Source organism: Arabidopsis thaliana (genome assembly GCF_000001735.4).
Source record: "Arabidopsis thaliana chromosome 1 sequence".
NCBI lineage: Eukaryota > Viridiplantae > Streptophyta > Magnoliopsida > Brassicales > Brassicaceae > Arabidopsis > Arabidopsis thaliana.
The window spans coordinates 15,868,457-15,885,549 of record NC_003070.9 but is presented as its reverse complement, the minus strand read 5'-3'; the positions used below and the strand labels follow the sequence as shown (position 1 = coordinate 15,885,549).

Here is a 17,093-nt window from a genome sequence, read left to right as displayed (position 1 = left end):
ATATCACAAGTACATGACGTACTTGCTAGCAGACCGGCTAAACGATTCGCTGGACTACTTGCTGAACTACCTTCTGAAGTACCGCACGAAATGAAGCCAAACAAGGAAATCTTCCTTATTGTACACTTGGACGCACCTCAAAGCTACATATGGAAACCAGTAGAACATCTGGACCACACAATACATGTACCACACGAACTTTGGTACATCTTACCACACAAGAACCCGCAGAGTTACTACTTGCTATATATGGAGCCGAAGGAGATCAATTTCCAACAACTCTTTCCTTCTTTGTTTGTGCGCTTATGTGAGAATCTTGAGACCCTCCAGTACATTCCAAGACGTCACAACTTCCTCTCCAAGTTGACAAGATACAAGGCCCACCTCACTCACCTTATTTGGACATATTCTACAATTAATGTCCAATATTTTCATTTATGCTTTGTTTCTTTCTTTGAAGTCTTAGACATTGTACTCAGCTCTATATAAGTTGATTTCTCATTCATTGTAAAGCACCCTTGATCATTTTAAAGTAATAGAAAATGTTTTCTTGTCAAAGTTGAGTCTTTGTCATTTGTTCTGTAGTTCTTTGTGAGTGAGTCACTAAGTACTTCAGGAATCTGCGGATTAAGTTTGTTGAGTGATTCAACATCCTTTATTTGTTCATTGATCGAGTGAGTCGATTAACCCACTGATTGAGCGAGTCAATCACCTTTCTATCCATCATTTCCCCTTGAATTGATTCCACACGAGAGAAGCGATCGCCAGCGTATCAGATCATCACCTTCATCATCCCATCTTACGCGTGGCAAATTTGGAACTCTTATCATCAAGTGATCAAAAGATGGATTAGCTCCAATTCTTGCATCAGAGAATAAATTAAGTTTCAACAATAAGTTAAAAAAATAATATTCTACATATTCAAAACGATGTTGTTTTAAGTCTACGTACGAGTCCATACCAAAAAGACGTTGTTTTAAACTATTCACGTGTCGCATCAACTCTTCGACATAATGAAAGCTTAGTCATCAAAAATTAACGGTTGATTGATATCGTCTAAGTCAATGTTGGTTTTCACATAATGTTTAAAATGCAAGGTAAGAAATTTGAATTTTAAAATGCTATAGATTAAAAAATGCATTATATTGAAGTTTAGGTGTGAAAGAGCATATGATAAAATGTTCGAGTTGATTTTGGCCATTTTCGTGTTAGGTGGTTTTGTTCTATCAATGGATAATTTGTTTTGCATTCATAAAATGGCTTGGAGTGAAAACCCATCTTTTAGCTGGTTCTCATCAAGCTCGCAACATATGGAGTTAACTTCAACCGTATATACTATGTGCATTGATCAAGACAAAGCAAGAGACCGTCTTTCCTGTTTAAATGTTAAATGCATGAACAAATATATTTAATTTTTTTAAAAAAGTTAACTAATTTTAATAATTAATATAATTAAATGAATGGGAAGGAGCGGCTCCTTCAAAAACAATTTACATCTAGTCATGAAGTGATGTTAAAGCATTGTATTTTATCTCAATGTGACGATTTTATACTGTTTTTTCAATGATGCGTAAAAATTGGATTGCGGAGTTGAATGGACAATTATATCATCGGTTATTATATTCCTTTTGAACTAACATAACTGGAAAAGCTTATTGTAACAAAATATGTTTGAAATCTTTGGTTATTACATTATTAACGCACAATTTGAATCTCGTTGGGAGCATCTCAAAAGTCCACATATGTCTAACATGGCATGTGAAAGTATAAAGATACGCAAAGATGATCTAATTTTCGTCAGATTCTCTACACAAGGTGCATTACTGAAACAGTCAACAAGTTTCCTTGTAGCCATCAATTGAGAGTTGGTTGTGGAGAGCTAACAAAGTATGCCCTATGAAAACTAGATTAGGTGTAACCAAGAGGACTTTGTCTACCATGTTCTTATTTGATACTAAGTATGCAAAGAATAGAAGGATTCTTTGAAAATATTTAGATTCCACCTCCATTGTTAGAATTATAACTTGTTGAAGCAAACCAAATTTGAAGGATCTCTTCAACGAGGAGAGGATAATTACAGATTCCGGATCATAGGATTTTTCGAGTATATAGGTCAACAACATCAAATATGATGGTTAACAATCCCTAGGATCTGATGGCCATGAATTATAATTTAGTCAATGAATCTTTAAATAGTAATCATTGACTATTCTAGAAGAGATATAAAGTACCGTTGTGAACCTCAACTCGGATATATTGCCTTAGCAATTTTACTATTTGGTTAAAATCAATTGAATGCATCCTTGGTTCTAGCACAAACCAAAATTGGGAGGACACACTCCATTTTCTCAAAACATTTTTCCACGGGCTTGACTCTATCCTACTTCACTCGACATTCGAAATTCATTGGCTCTACAATAAAACCTCTGTAGATTAATATACCATAAATCAATAAGCAATAAATAATATAACAAAATTTGATCTAAGTCGGGTAAATGTAAAAATATAACAAAATTTGATAAGATAATAATATAATATTTGTTTTAGAATCTCAATTTAGGTCCATGGTCTCATTATCATAAATTAATAATTATAGGAATAACACACACATATATATAACATATAACTTACTAATGTATGATTTTAGTGTATTTTTTTAAATAATCGAAATTTTGTTATAATTATTTTCTAATTTTTATTGTATAACACAATTGTTATGTTATGTTATGTTTATCCACATCTTATTGTATTGTCGTATATAGGTTCGTCATAAAATTGGCAAAATTTATAGTAAGTTTTTACATGTGAATATGCATCCTTTTTCATTTCGTTAACCTGATAGACTATTAAAATATATGACAATTGAGGTCATTTATTAAAAATTTAATGTATATTACCTATCATCTTTGTTCTTTAATGGCATTTTAAAAAGAGTAAATTAGAAAAATGCCTTCTTGTTGAGTTTTCATTTGAAAAATACCGTATCCTTTTTTTCATTTTTTAAACAATTAATTTTTAATATATTAATGTATTAAATTCGCCTCATTAAAATTTAGTAATAACGAAAAAAATAAATTAAACTTAAAACAGAAAACAATAATCATAAAATAAAATTTGATGTAACTAATAATTTTAAAGATAATTATTATCTTAAATATTTTTAAACAAAATTTGTCCAAAAAGTAAAACATAAACTTTATTAAGTGATAAACTTTATTTTTAAATATTATTTTATTAAATTTTAAGATATAAAATAAAATAAAATCTTTATCTCAGAAAATTTTAAAAAATAATTAAGAATTCAAATTTAATTCTTATCTTAAATATTTTTAAACAAAATTTCGTCTAAACAAATAAGCAAGTAAGTTTTATTAAGTGATAGAATTTAGAATCTTTTTTATATTATTTTGTTAAATTAAAAAATATCTAAAATAAATAACTCCTTATTCTCAAAAAATAGTTGAAAACATAATTAAGAATTCAAATTTATTTTTATTGAAACTTTTTCTTCTAAATTTTGAATTTTATTTTAATTTGTTAAGAAAATAGTTTTTATTTTAAATTTGGATATAACTGTCATCTAACATATTAAGAATTACAAATTTTTATTAAAAATAGAAAATGATGTATTTTTCAAATGAAAACAAAAAAATAGGGTAGTTTTCAAAATTTCCCAAAACAATTTTCTAGAATTTGGAATATTATAAAAAAAAAACTCTCTACATATTAAAATTTCTTAATTTATACATAATTTAATATCACCATAAATAAAAAAATATCATGTTTGTAACCGCTTTTCTACAATCCGACTTCTAGGCGGTAAAAGCTTTGATAAAGGATTACAACTTTGGTTTGAAACAAGGCTCTAAATGTAAAAGTTTTCTAATATTCTGCTACATTCTCTATTTTCCGATGCACTAGTTGTACAAAAGGTATATTTTTCTTTGAATATAATTTAACATTATTTTCAAAAAAAAAAAAAATCATGATCTCAGGATTATTGATTTACAGACGTTTTAGTATTAGAGGGAAAACTGAAATATTGGTATAGAACTCTCAAAATTTTCATACCACCAGCAAAACAGTAATTCATAAATAGGTTAAAATTTTATTTAGTTTTTCAATATCCCCAAATTTCTAATTTTTAGATTTTCCCTCAATTTTTAAAAACTGTCCAGAATAACCAATTTTGTTTTTTTGTAGCTTGGATCTCAGAAATTTCAGAAGTAGTTATGAATAAATCATCTATATATTAGTGCTTATGGGTAAGCCCACAACTATTCTCATCTTTTATTTATTTAATTCTTCTATCCATTCTATTAAACACTTTTAATTCTATATGCAACTTATTGTTATGAACTAAACTTATCAAAATTAAATATCTCAATTTTTTACATAAGAAATTTTTTTATATAAGGATTTTATTTATTTTAAATGCATTGTGTTTTTCAATTCAACAATATAAACATATAGTACATGTATTTTAACACCACCAAGCAAGTCTATAAGCCTAAATTTATGAATGGCGTAAATGCAACTTAGCTTTATTTATATTATATAAATCTTTAAAATATTCTAAAAATTTAAAATTTAAATTTATTTTTGTCAATCAACAATAATGGAAGATCATTCTATGATTGGTAGCCCAATCCGGAGAGAAATATTTTTATCTATAAACTAAAAGTTGTGTTATTGTATAATATTTATATATCATTATTTTAATTTAAACTATTTTATCTATAAGCAATCAGTTTCATGATTTATTTAGGTAAGATTTGCGTTTAAACTTTTTATATATGTAATAAGATTCTATTAGGAACTAAGCAATATTATTCTTGAGTCGCTCTATATGATAATCAACTATTAGCATTCCCTCCACGTGGACACTAGTGGATATGAGAAGACATGTATGTCGAAAAACATAGACAAGTGATCGATCCTTTTGGCTTACGTGTTTTTGACTTTATTTTCTATGGTGTATCCATTTGCAGCGCCACATATTTGGACATAATGATGTGGCACCAAGAGATCTTTGACTTTCAGATAAGCGTGGCAAAAATCTGAGTTATCGAGCTGAAGTGTCGTATCTGTTTTTAGTGGTCTGTGACAGCTCCACGTGTCAAAGAGAAACCAGTGCTTTTATTTGCCATTGACCTAGGAAACCAAACAGCACTCTGTTCGCGGTTTTCACCTCTGTCCGGATAAGGTTCATGTCCAAATCTCTTTTGCGAATGGAGAAAACAATAGAAAAAAATAGAATTGAAAGATTGGTATATGTTTAAAAAGAACTTAATTTCGACCAAAAAAATAGCTTCGTGTATTGTTGATTAGAAAAAAAAAAAACAAGACCAGTGAAACAACCCATCTTTTTTTTTTTAAACATAATTAAATATTCTCATAAATATTTAATTAAACTGATTTATAAAACTATAAACTGTAAATTAAAAATATTATAAAAAAATAATTCAACCAACAAAATCTGATCGGGAACAAAAAGCTGTAAAATCTGTAAATTTTATTATTTATTATTCTATATTAATTACAAACAAATTTGATATTTAAATATAATTTTTTCTAACAAACCAATAATAATTTCAAATGTAAATTATGTTATCAATTATTTTCTTAGTAAGTTTCAATTTGTTTTTTTTTTCTTTTTTCTTTTTTTAGTGATTGAATGATTCTTGATCGATTATTATGATTATAAATAATAGTATTTTTCAAAAAAATATATATTTTTGAATGATTCTTTTTGTTTGAGTAGTTGTATAGTTTTGAGCAGTCAAAAACTCATTAAAATATATTTTATTACGAACAAAAATAGCTGATTGGAAAATTATTTAAAGAAATAATTGAATGACATAAATAATGACTGAATTATATATCTTATATAGAAATCTTTACATATGTATGTAATCATTGATTTATGCTATGTTTATTATTTATGTATATGAATTCTGAAGAATACTATTTAGACCAACAATAATTGGGATGATAAAAATAAAATTATTATTTGTTAAATAGATCTTAAAAGAAAGAGAAAAAAATAATAATAATTAATTTATCAAAAAAATTGTGAAAAAATATATATAAATTTGTAGAGACTTTTTAATTATTATGGAAAGAAGAAAAAAAAAGTTTTCTACACATTTATTTTAACACCCGTGTATTTGAGGCTTTAAAAAAGAAGGAGAAATAAAGAAGAAAAAAATAAAAAATTGGCTTTCAGAACTTTAAAACAAGAAAGCCAAAAAAGTTTGATTGGTAGAAAAAAAGAATATTGCCCTCTCAGACACTTTTTCAAAACATTATACGTGTTTCAACACTTAAAAAACATACGACACTTTGCCTTGGCAAATTTACTATTATATCATAACCGATTGTCTTATGTAATACAAACCAAACCCGCTATAACCAAACCACTTGTCGGTTTAAGAACCCGATGAATTTGCAGTTACCTCCGTTGAATTTAGAAGACTATTTTAGAATCCTGTAAAAACCTAAATCCAGTAAAAACCTTAAATTACTGTTTGTTGAAGCTGACGACTCCGGCGAAATCGTCCTCTCCATCGTTTTCGGCGACTGCGCAACTCAGACGATTCCGGCGACGGGTTCTCTCTTCTAAAACCCTAATTTCTATAGTTTATCGAATCTGACGACTGCTAAATTCTCTCACAAACCCTAAAAATCTCCAATTTCTCCGTCACTGTCCAACACCACTGCTTTCTCTCTTCTGATCTCTCCACCGGTATTTCCCCCAAATTTCTCCATGTTCTTATATCGATTTGAATTTATTTTCATGTAAAATTTGTATTGTCGAAATTCGATACAGTTATTGTATATTTGGCTGCTTGATTCATAATTTTCAAATTCTATCTTTTGTTCTCTTCTCTATTGTTTCATTGTTTAGTTTTCTTTCGTATTTCAGTAAAAAACAAGGGAATGTCTTGTTTAGGAAACGTAATTCATTTGTAACAAACTCATTTGATTGACAAAACCATATACTTCAAATTTAGACTTGTTTTTTTTATAAAAAAGATCTGCATATAGTTATAATTTTCTTTTCCTATATCTATTGCTGACATATCTATGATGAGTTTATCTGTTTGTGTTATAGGATTTGGAAGACAATTTTTCGACTAAACCGATATCATTGGCAGACAAGTTTATTCTGTTACGCTATGGAAGGTACTCTTAATCTGTTAATCTAATCTAAGCAAGCAATAGACAGACGTTTGTGAATTCGTTTTATTTGATCCTATTATCTGTTAATCTAATCTTAATCTTCTGAACTCGTTTCTTGCTAATGACAGGGTCAACGTCTCAGGAACCATCTTCTCAGTGTGATTCATAACTTCCTAATAGACTCTTCGCCACCGATCAATATCCGAGGGGAAGGCTAAATATATACTCAAGACCAGATATTCTATCCTTTATCTGGAAGGTTTTTCATGGGACAAAGGAATTAGATTTCATTCTTCAATCTTGCTTTGGACCTCTATTCCATTTACCGGTTAGTAAGTGTGCGATGTCGGGTAAGCTTATGCATGCCTTGCTATGTAGGCAGCTGGTAACAAAGAAAAATTATGAGCTGTGGACATTATTTGGTGGACACCCAATGAGACTTTCATTACTTGAATTTGCTTACGTGACTGGATTGCCCTGTGGTGAGTTTTCTGAGGATTACGATCCAGATGATGATCCGATTTTTGTTGTTGGCATGAAGAGTTACTGGAACGAGTTAATTAGTCTAAACAAGACTGTTACCTTAGGGGATGTATATGCCATGCTAACCAACAAACGCAAGACCTTGTCATCTGACCACAAACTTAGGCTCGCCTTTCTACTTATTGTAGATGGTGTCCTCATAGCATCGAACCAAATCGGTAGGCTTACATTTAAATATGTAGAGATGTTGGCAGATCTTGAAAAATTCCTTTCATTTCCTTGAGGTAGAGAGTCATTTTTGAAGACAGTAGTAGGGATGAGACCCGACAAACGAAATCTCGGTAAGTGCACTGGTAAAAGACAGCTGACAACTGATCCTATCAAGAGTTTGGTGAATCAACTTCAGCAGAAAACATTCCGTTTGAAAGGTTTCCCCCTTGCGTTGCAGCTCATAGCATTTCGTAACATACATGGACTGTTAGATTTGCTGTTCGATGACTCAACCTCTTAGACAATCCTCCATTGGAAACGATTAACTCATCCAAAACAAGTTATATCGCTTCCTCAGATTCATGCTTTAGAAAGCAACTTTAAGGCATTCTTTTTTACCTCAGTTATCTATATGGTGTCTATAATATTCTCTTTCTATATATTCAGTCTTATATACTATTAATAACCTTATATTTTTGGACAGCTGCCAGTGGATCCGCTTATAGTTGGAGACATTAATGCTGACAAAAGTTGGACAGAGTAGGACGATGAGGTGAAAGATAAGAAAGTTGCATACATGTATGATTTGATACTCGCATCTCATCAATTCAAAAAAAGCGATTGGCCAGGAGGTGATGACACATTGCCTCCAATTTCAATCCCAAAGAAGAAGCTATCTGGTGTTCACAAAAAGCACATTGTGGATCGTAAGAAGAAATTAGGGGTGAAGTCTGAGGCTCCCAAATCCAAGCAAAGGTATTCAACTCGTAATAAACCAGAACTCAAGCTCTCTGATGATGAGAAGTCCATGCTCCTCATTGAACTACAAACTAAGGTGAAAGAGCTATCAAACCGTGTAATGAAGCTTGAAAAAACAAGAAAAGCTGTCAGATTCAAGCGGTCCACAAAACTCTCCTCCAGTTTTGTTGCACGTTCTTCTAGATCAAAGCGCAAGAAGACAATGGAGGTGCCTATCCAATATCAATCCCCTGAGGTATTCAAGATTTCAAACTGTTTTAAATATTTGAACATTATCATATACTTGTGCATTTCTAAAGTTTATCGCATAATAAAACTTTTAATTTTCTCCTAGACTCCATCTCAGTCACACACACTGTCTGGACATGTATTTGGACAGCATGAATTTGGAGAGCAAGTTTCAAACGATAATTTAGATAAAGCTCAAGACTCCCGTGATAGTACCCCATTGACAAACACGGTAGTGTAATAGTTAACTTCAACTATTTCCAAACTTGGTAGAATTAACGACGTCAACACATCTTATTGCAGGTGATTACTGATGACCCCATGGATGTCTTTGTTATCCCACTTCAATCGGAGGACTCTAATAAGGATGATGCAAATGAAGGCAACCCCATTTTTGACACTGATGTCAAAGATCCAAATGCCAATGAAGCAAATGTTGATAGCAAAATGCAGGTAATTTTATAAATACAAACACAACAAGTTAAAGCCTTTCTTTAACCATCAAAAATACATATTATTTTGTGTTGTCTTTAATGTTAATCCTGGGTGGACAATGTTTCTTGGACACCCATAATGACTTATATATATAAGAGACATTGTCGTTCAAGTCTCTATATTTGACTATTGTAATTTACAATCAGGTTGATCCAAGTTCAAACCCAAGCGTAAAAAAACTACTTCCTCTCAACCAAGACCATATTTTGGATGTAAGATAATATAGTATTTGTTGGACCATTTATTACATTATCTCTTTGGCGCAGACCAATGGTTGTTCTGTGTTTTTTTTGACCAAATTCATTCTACAATTACTTTCAGGACTCATCGGAGAGAGATCCTGCAATATATTCTGCTTTAGATCTGCCAATAGAACACAACTCTGAAGAACAGCAATCGAATACCAATGAAGCAGATGATGATAGCAAAATGCATGTACTTTTATAAATGTAAACACAACAAATCAAAGCCATTTTTAACCTTCGAAAATACATATTCTATTTTCCTTTCTGTATCTTTAATCCTGCGTGGACAATGTTTCATGGAAACCCATAATTAATTATATAAGAAACATTGTATTCCAATTTTCTATAGTCTGAGCCATTTGACTATTGTACTATACAATCAGGTTGATCCAAGTTCAAACCTAAGCGTCAAAAAACAACCTCATCTGAACATAGACAATATGATGGAGGTAAGATAATATAGTATTTGTTGGTCCTTTTTTTACATATAACCCAGACCAATGGTTGTTATGTGTTTTTTTGTTACCAAATTCATTCTACAATTACTTTCATGACTCATTGGACATGGATCCTGCATTACATTCTGATTTAGATCTGCCAATAGAACACAACTCTGAAGAACATCAATCGAAGGTCTTCCTTTAAAATTATGTCTGAACTATGATTGAACTAGTTTTGTTCTTTGTGGATACGTTATAATTTGCAGATAATATTTGCTTATGTTTTTCTCACCATAGTTTTGTGTACTTCAACATTCAGGACACCATGGAGGCGCTTGCAGCATCTCAGTCATTGTTAGGATTTGCAAAATTCGCTAAAAAGAAGGTCAACCTTATGTCTATACTAAATTAGTCTCGCATGTTCACTTTTAAATTGGACAGGAGTTTGTGGATACGTTATAATTTGCAGCTAATAATTTCTTATGTTTTTCTCACCATCTTATTGTGTACTTCAACATTTAGGCCACCTTAGAGTTGGTTGCAGTATCTCATTCATTGTTATAGACGCAATCAGAAGTCAACATCGACGGTGATCCTATGAAGGTATACAGTATCAACAAGTAACATTTTATGGTTTTCGGTTCTTGTGTTATTGGACATGATTATTTGGTTACTGAATAATTTGCAGGTTATATTTCTTATAATAGGTCTTCTCATTTTATATTTGCAAAAAATATTTTAATATATTATCAAAACATATCTCATTAATGCAGGCTATGGTATTATATTTCCATCCAATTTATGATACAAATTCCAAATCTGACAAACAGTCAGAATCTTCTCCCACCCATAGTGCCAATATTGAACTAACTCCAATGGAGGTTTTTTCTTATCATATAATTATGTCCATCTCTGCACACATTATTTTATTAGAGATCAGTTTCAATAATTTTTCTTAAAGATAATTACATATCCTTTTTGACATATCCTATCATGATCAAATTACTGATTCTGGAGACATTGGTGGACATGATCTTGATGATAATCAGGTATGCTCTATACAAGATAAACACAACTTCTTTACTACTATACACTAATGGTCCTACTTTCAAACCTTATGATGGTTTTGTTCTTTGCATTAATATTAAATTATAATGTACAAGAAGAAGGTTATGTTGATGTTTCAGATTCATCTCCATCGCGAGAAACAGAGAAACCAATTCTGTCTGAAGATGAAGTTTTTCTTGTAGCAGAGTTGTTATCAAAATAAAAAACTGGCTCATATGAACTTTTACCTTCAATTAGTAAATCAGATTTTGCACTGTTTTGCAATACCCTCTCCGCTGCACCGAATACGTATGGTTATACATTTATTTTATTTATCTCCACTACAGTTATAATCTTATTATTAGCTTATGCTGTTTTCTTTCCTCGTAGTGAACATCTTACTTTGTGTGAATTCTTAATTTCAAACTCATTCCTTCTATCACTTGCCAAGCCTACAAACTGGGTTTCAACTCTGGTATAAAATCAACAATTGTTTTACTAATATTACATTTAAAATCATTAATGTGACAGTCTAATCTCGTATTGTTTGTTTACCTAGCATATGGAAGTTTTGGTTTCCTTACTATCTCAAAGACTTGCGACCACACTTACTAACCAGCGTGCCGCTTTTGTTCAACCATGGTCCGCAAACCATCTACAAGGAAAATTCAAAAGCTTCAAAGCTGCCAAATTCAAGTCACGCGTCCGGTGGTCAGAACCCATGAAACGCTTCATCGTTGGGCCCAACACTGAATGGTTCACGGACATTGATACCATTTACTTGCATATGATATGGGATTCAAAACACTGGGTAGGTCTTGCAATCAATCTGGGAGTCTGGTCCGTTGAAATTCTTGATCCAAATACAGATCTTTACAAGGAAGATGACGTACAACGTTTCATTGAACCTGTTTTTACAATTTTGCCCTACCTCATCCAAAGGTATTGTAAGCCCGAATGTTCTCAGAATCATGGTCTTCAGCCATTCATATGGAGACAAATAGATGGCTTATATAAGAATTTGTGATCTGCTAACTGTGGCCCGGTGGCAATGAAGTTCCTTGAGTTTCAGGCAAGTGATAATCTCCCAGAAAAATGGCAAAAATTACAGATAAACACGTTGACGCTTTTAGGCGTAAATATGCCATGGACATATATGAGGAGTTTGTCTGCCCTATCTATGCATCTGACTTTAGTAACAAGTGATCACTTTCTCTTCTTTTTGTAATATTAACCATCTTTACTCTCCTTTTGAATATTATCACTCTGTAAGCTATGTTCTGAACGTGTGTGTTCTATTTTGCTTTGTTGAATAGTAAACATAATCTAATTGTTGTTTTCTGATATACAAGGATTGAATGAATGAATTGTTGAATAGTATCCATTATTTTCATTATACCCAAAAGGAACAATATCTATTTTATATGATATACAAGGATTGAATGTGATATGCGGTTTTATAATGGATAGAGTTTGTATATCATTGGAGATAAATTAGGGTTTATTTTTGATTTGGGGATGAATTCGATTTGGGGATTTCTTCTCGACAGATCCCTAATTGGGTCATCAATTACGCCTAAAATGTCGTCGTTTCCTCACTAACAGAGAGATGATAACAGTTCTTAACGTCGTCTATTGGATCTGTTAATCGATTTAACGTCGTGTTTTATTAGGCCTAGTCAACGCAAAGTTCGTGTTTTAAATGTTAGTCAATGTAAGTTGATGTTTTAAATGGCCTCCTACGAAGTTGACGTATTGATTGGCCATTTTTTGAAAGTTGAGAGATTAAACGACATTTTTCCCATATCATATTATTGTGTTCCATCCATATATATCTATCCAAAATATATAGGATATGTGGATTATTATTTTATACTAACCATATAATAAAGGTTTGTTACGTTTAGTAGAATTGTCCAAATCTTAAATACTAAAACCTAATAAAAGAACGGAGAGAATACATGAAAAATAAAGGTTCTTAGAAGGGTCTAAATAAAAAGACAACATTAAAATCGAATTTCACATATTTGGACAAGTTTTGTGTGCTGCCATTTTGCATCGGCAGCGCCTTGCATTCATTGCTCGCACTCGGGGCTGGGCCCAGTAAGCTCCATCGATTTGTACCCATCCTCCGTCCTCTCCATAAGGCTCCACCCATAAAGGTGTCCTCACTACAAGAAAACAGTCGATTTGTGAGGGAAGAATTACTCGCTAATCCCTCGCAAACAGCTAAAAACAAGGGATTTGCGAGGAAAACAAGTTCCTCGCAAATCGCTTCTCGCAAATGGTTATATGTCGCAATTCCCTCGCAAATTTTGCAAGAAACTGTTTTCCTCGCAAATCACACGCAATTGTTGCCTAGTACTTCCCTCGCAATTACTGCGACGGATTTGCGATTCTTTTTTACCGCCTAGCAAATCTCTAGCAGAATTTGCGATGGATTTGCAAGCGTTCTGCAACGTTTTTCTGATATATTAAGACTTGATTAATGTCTGATTAGCCTCTAATTACCTAGTTAATTAGTTGTTAATTAGAGATGATTTTGTATGCAATTCAAAGCTTAAATTTCATAAACTTGTTCTAAATAGATAAATACACAATGGAAGCTTAAATTCAAAAACTTATGCTAAATTGTTTGAAACACAACAAGAACTTGTTCTAAAGAAAGAGATAACAAGGAAAAAGCAAGACAATGTTTTGAAAATACAGTTGATGGAGGAGAGGATCCTGTTGCAAGGTTAGCTAGGGCAGCAGCTGCTGTCTCCTCATTGGCCACCTGCGGTTCTGGAGCAGTAGACATAAAAAGCGAATCTTCCTACTCCTACACCTCTCCTGTGCGTTCTTTTTTGAAGTCTATCCGAACCGAATTAGCACTTCTCAGATCAGACTAGGCCTCCCCCGCAGAGCTGGGCGCCGGGGCATATGGGCTTTATATTCTCTACGGCGTCAACCATAAGTTTGATTACATCGCGTTCAGTTCGAGTCAAGCACATTTCTCTTCTTCCTAAGAGGCCGTCGGGGTGCCTTTTGTGCTTTGCTTGCCTGTTAGTTTTGCGTCTTTTCTTTCTTTCTTTTGCCTGTTAGACACAGGTGGTTCATTTGGGTTGGCCTGTCCTGTTTGTGTCGAGGAACCACGTCGAAGAATTGCAACCAAAGCAGAATCTTTTTCAGCAAGATAGTCAAACAGGATGTCGAAGCTATTGATCCTCTCAGCCTGAGATTGAGTGCATGCTTCAGCGGCAGCCAGCTTCTGAGAAAGTATGAGCGAATCATCACTAGGAAGCATTGGACCACTATGGGCTGAGGATGCTTCAAACTGCAGAGATCCAACCCCATAAATCCTTTCTTTCTTTCGCGGAGCAACCTGCAAAGATCACAAACACTCACAAGGACACAACAGAAAAACCATGAGAAACCAAGTTCAAAAGAATTCAGACACAAAGTATAATGAATAAGCTGCCAAGATTAAGAGAATTTTATATCAAACACTAGAGACACAACACAAACATTTCAGACAAATACACAACACAAACACTTCAGACAAGTACACTAAAGAATTCAGACAAGTACAGAAGTACACAACAGAACAGAATTCAGCTGCCAAGTACACAACAGAATTCAGACAAGTACACAACACAAAGAATCCAGACACAAAGTATAATGAATAAGCTGCCAAGATTACGAGAACTTGATATCAAAGACTAGAGACACAACACAAACATTTCAGACAAGTACACAACATAATTCAGACAAGTACACAATAGAATTCAGACAAGTACACAACACAACAAGCTGCCAAGTACACAACATAATTCAGACAAGTACACAACACAACAAGCTGCCAAGTACACAACATAATTCAGACAAGTACACAACACAACAAGCTGCCAAGTACACAACATAATTCAGACAAGTACACAACAGAATTCAGACAAGTACACAACACAACAAGCTGCCAAGTACACAACATAATTCAGACAAGTACACAACACAACAAGCTGCCAAGAAAAAGCACAGAAGATTTACCTCAGTAAAAATCTTGTTCTTGGCATGAACAGACAATCCACCTGATCCAGTGCTCTCCGGATTGTCCATTGAGCACATATGTGACTCTTCCTCTTCTATCCTAGATGTCACTTGCTTGTAAATCTCCTCTGACTTCCCATCGATGAAAGTTCCATCCGCTTTTCTGTGTGTCTCATCTAGCAGCTCTAGGAAATCAGGAGTTGTTTCTCCAGTCTTCTCACACTGAAACAGAAAGAGATAAACAAGTTAGATTCATAACATTGTAGTTTAAGTAATGGTAAGGAGAGAAAATACTTATCTTACCCGTTTTCTTGCACGAGCTTTGTAAGAGGTCTGGCCTGAACGGTGTTTATAGATGCCTTTGCCATCCGGATCATGATATCTAGCATTTCTGCTGTTGTTACTCTTTTTCTCTGACTTTGGATCTTGCCAAAACTGTACTAGACCTTTCCACACATCAGGATCAATCCATTTTGGCTTGGCTTCATCACCCTTCTCCTTCCAATTTCCCTTCCACCTTGACACTTGATCAGACATCCTAGACTTTAGCTTTGCTTCAAACTTAACCCTTACTCTTTTGTTAATTGAACGGTCCCAGTTATATACTTGCTACAAAATAGACAAAGCAAACATCAGACTATGAAACCAAACAACAAAACAAGCATAAACATCAAAAGAGCACAAAACTTACTGCAAACGTTTCATACCATCGATCGATTGGAGCCTTTGATGTCTGTGACCAATTGGCATGAGGTTCTTTGAAATCTCTTTCAAATATGCTGCGGACTGTTGCTGCAACTGTAGAGTCATCGTCAAACCTACAACAACAGCAACAAAACACATAAGGATCTCTATGTCTTTATACTTCTAAGAAACTACAATGCTAAGTACAACCAACCTAAATCCAGAGACTTCTAAGGCAGGACCAAAATTCTAAGGCAGAACCAACCTAAATCCAGAGACTTCTAAGGCAGAACCAAACTTCTAAGGCAGAACTAACCAACTTACAAGACCTAATTCCAGAGACTATAAGCTTAACCTTACCAGAGAGTTCCCGGAGGACGCTTTGGGTCTAGCCTTTTCAAGCTAGCACGACCAGGACTATCGAGGAGCTCTTCCAGTGTCAGATTGTTGAGACGGTCAGCTTGAACATCAGAATGATTAACAGAAGGCTGAGTCGTTGGCGTTGGAGGCGATGGTGGAACGGTTGAACCTGAACCTGAACCTTGAACCCCTGAGATATTCCCTCCACTAAAAAGAGAATTGACATGCAACGGGTCACGCTGCTGTTGTCTAAACCGTACATAAGTATTATCCGACGGCATCTTGCACAAAAAACAAATCAAGAGTTAGATCTGGGAAAAAGAAGTAAGATCGGAGAAGAAGAATAAGTTAGATTTGAGAGAAGAACTTAGATCGGAGAAACAGAGGTTACCTTTGAGGCAAAACATATCGAGTCGGAGAAGAAGAGACGCGGCGGTTCTGGAGCACAGATCAAAGAAGAAGAGAGGCGGCGAAGAGAGTCTGCGCCGTAATTATATCGGAGAAGAAGAGAGGCGGCGATGAGTATAACAGATTAGAGAAGAAGAAGAAGAGAGGCGGCGACGGAATTAGATCGGAGAAGAAGAGATCCGGCGCCGAAGAGATCAGAGAAGAAGAAGAGAATCGAAGAAAATTTTTAGGGTTAGGGTTTGATGCGGCTGGTTTGAGCGGAGCTCAAACTAGGTCTTCGAGTATATATAGGAATTTATTTCCTCGCAAAACCCTCGCGTAGTTTGCTTTGAAATTGCGAGGAAGATTTTTAAACCAATTAAAACGCACTACATATTGCGAGGGAATAGCGAAAACTCCTCGCAAGTCCCTCGCAACTTATGATTTTTAATAATTTAGGGTTTAGGGTAATATTTGCGAGGGAAGTGCGAGTGCGTCTAGCAATTCCCTCGCAATCCTTCAACCAATTAACTCACCATTTTGA

The 17,093-nt window shown here is 33.7% G+C and overlaps 1 long non-coding RNA gene and 2 pseudogenes across 3 annotated transcripts; 2 read left to right on the top strand and 1 right to left on the bottom strand.

The window, feature by feature from the left end:
* Positions 1-324: 324 nt before the first annotated feature.
* AT1G07117 lies at positions 325-750 on the top strand. Its single transcript, NR_139189.1, has one exon. It is a non-coding gene; the product is annotated as an other RNA (long non-coding RNA).
* A 6,615-nt stretch (positions 751-7,365) lies between these two features.
* Positions 7,366-12,252, top strand: AT1G42420 (annotated as a pseudogene; the record flags this gene model as incomplete). Its single annotated transcript has 1 exon — positions 7,366-12,252.
* Positions 12,253-14,096: 1,844 nt separating this feature from the next.
* Positions 14,097-16,443, bottom strand: AT1G42410 (annotated as a pseudogene; the record flags this gene model as incomplete). The annotated part of the gene is made up of 1 exon: positions 14,097-16,443.
* Positions 16,444-17,093: the final 650 nt, after the last annotated feature.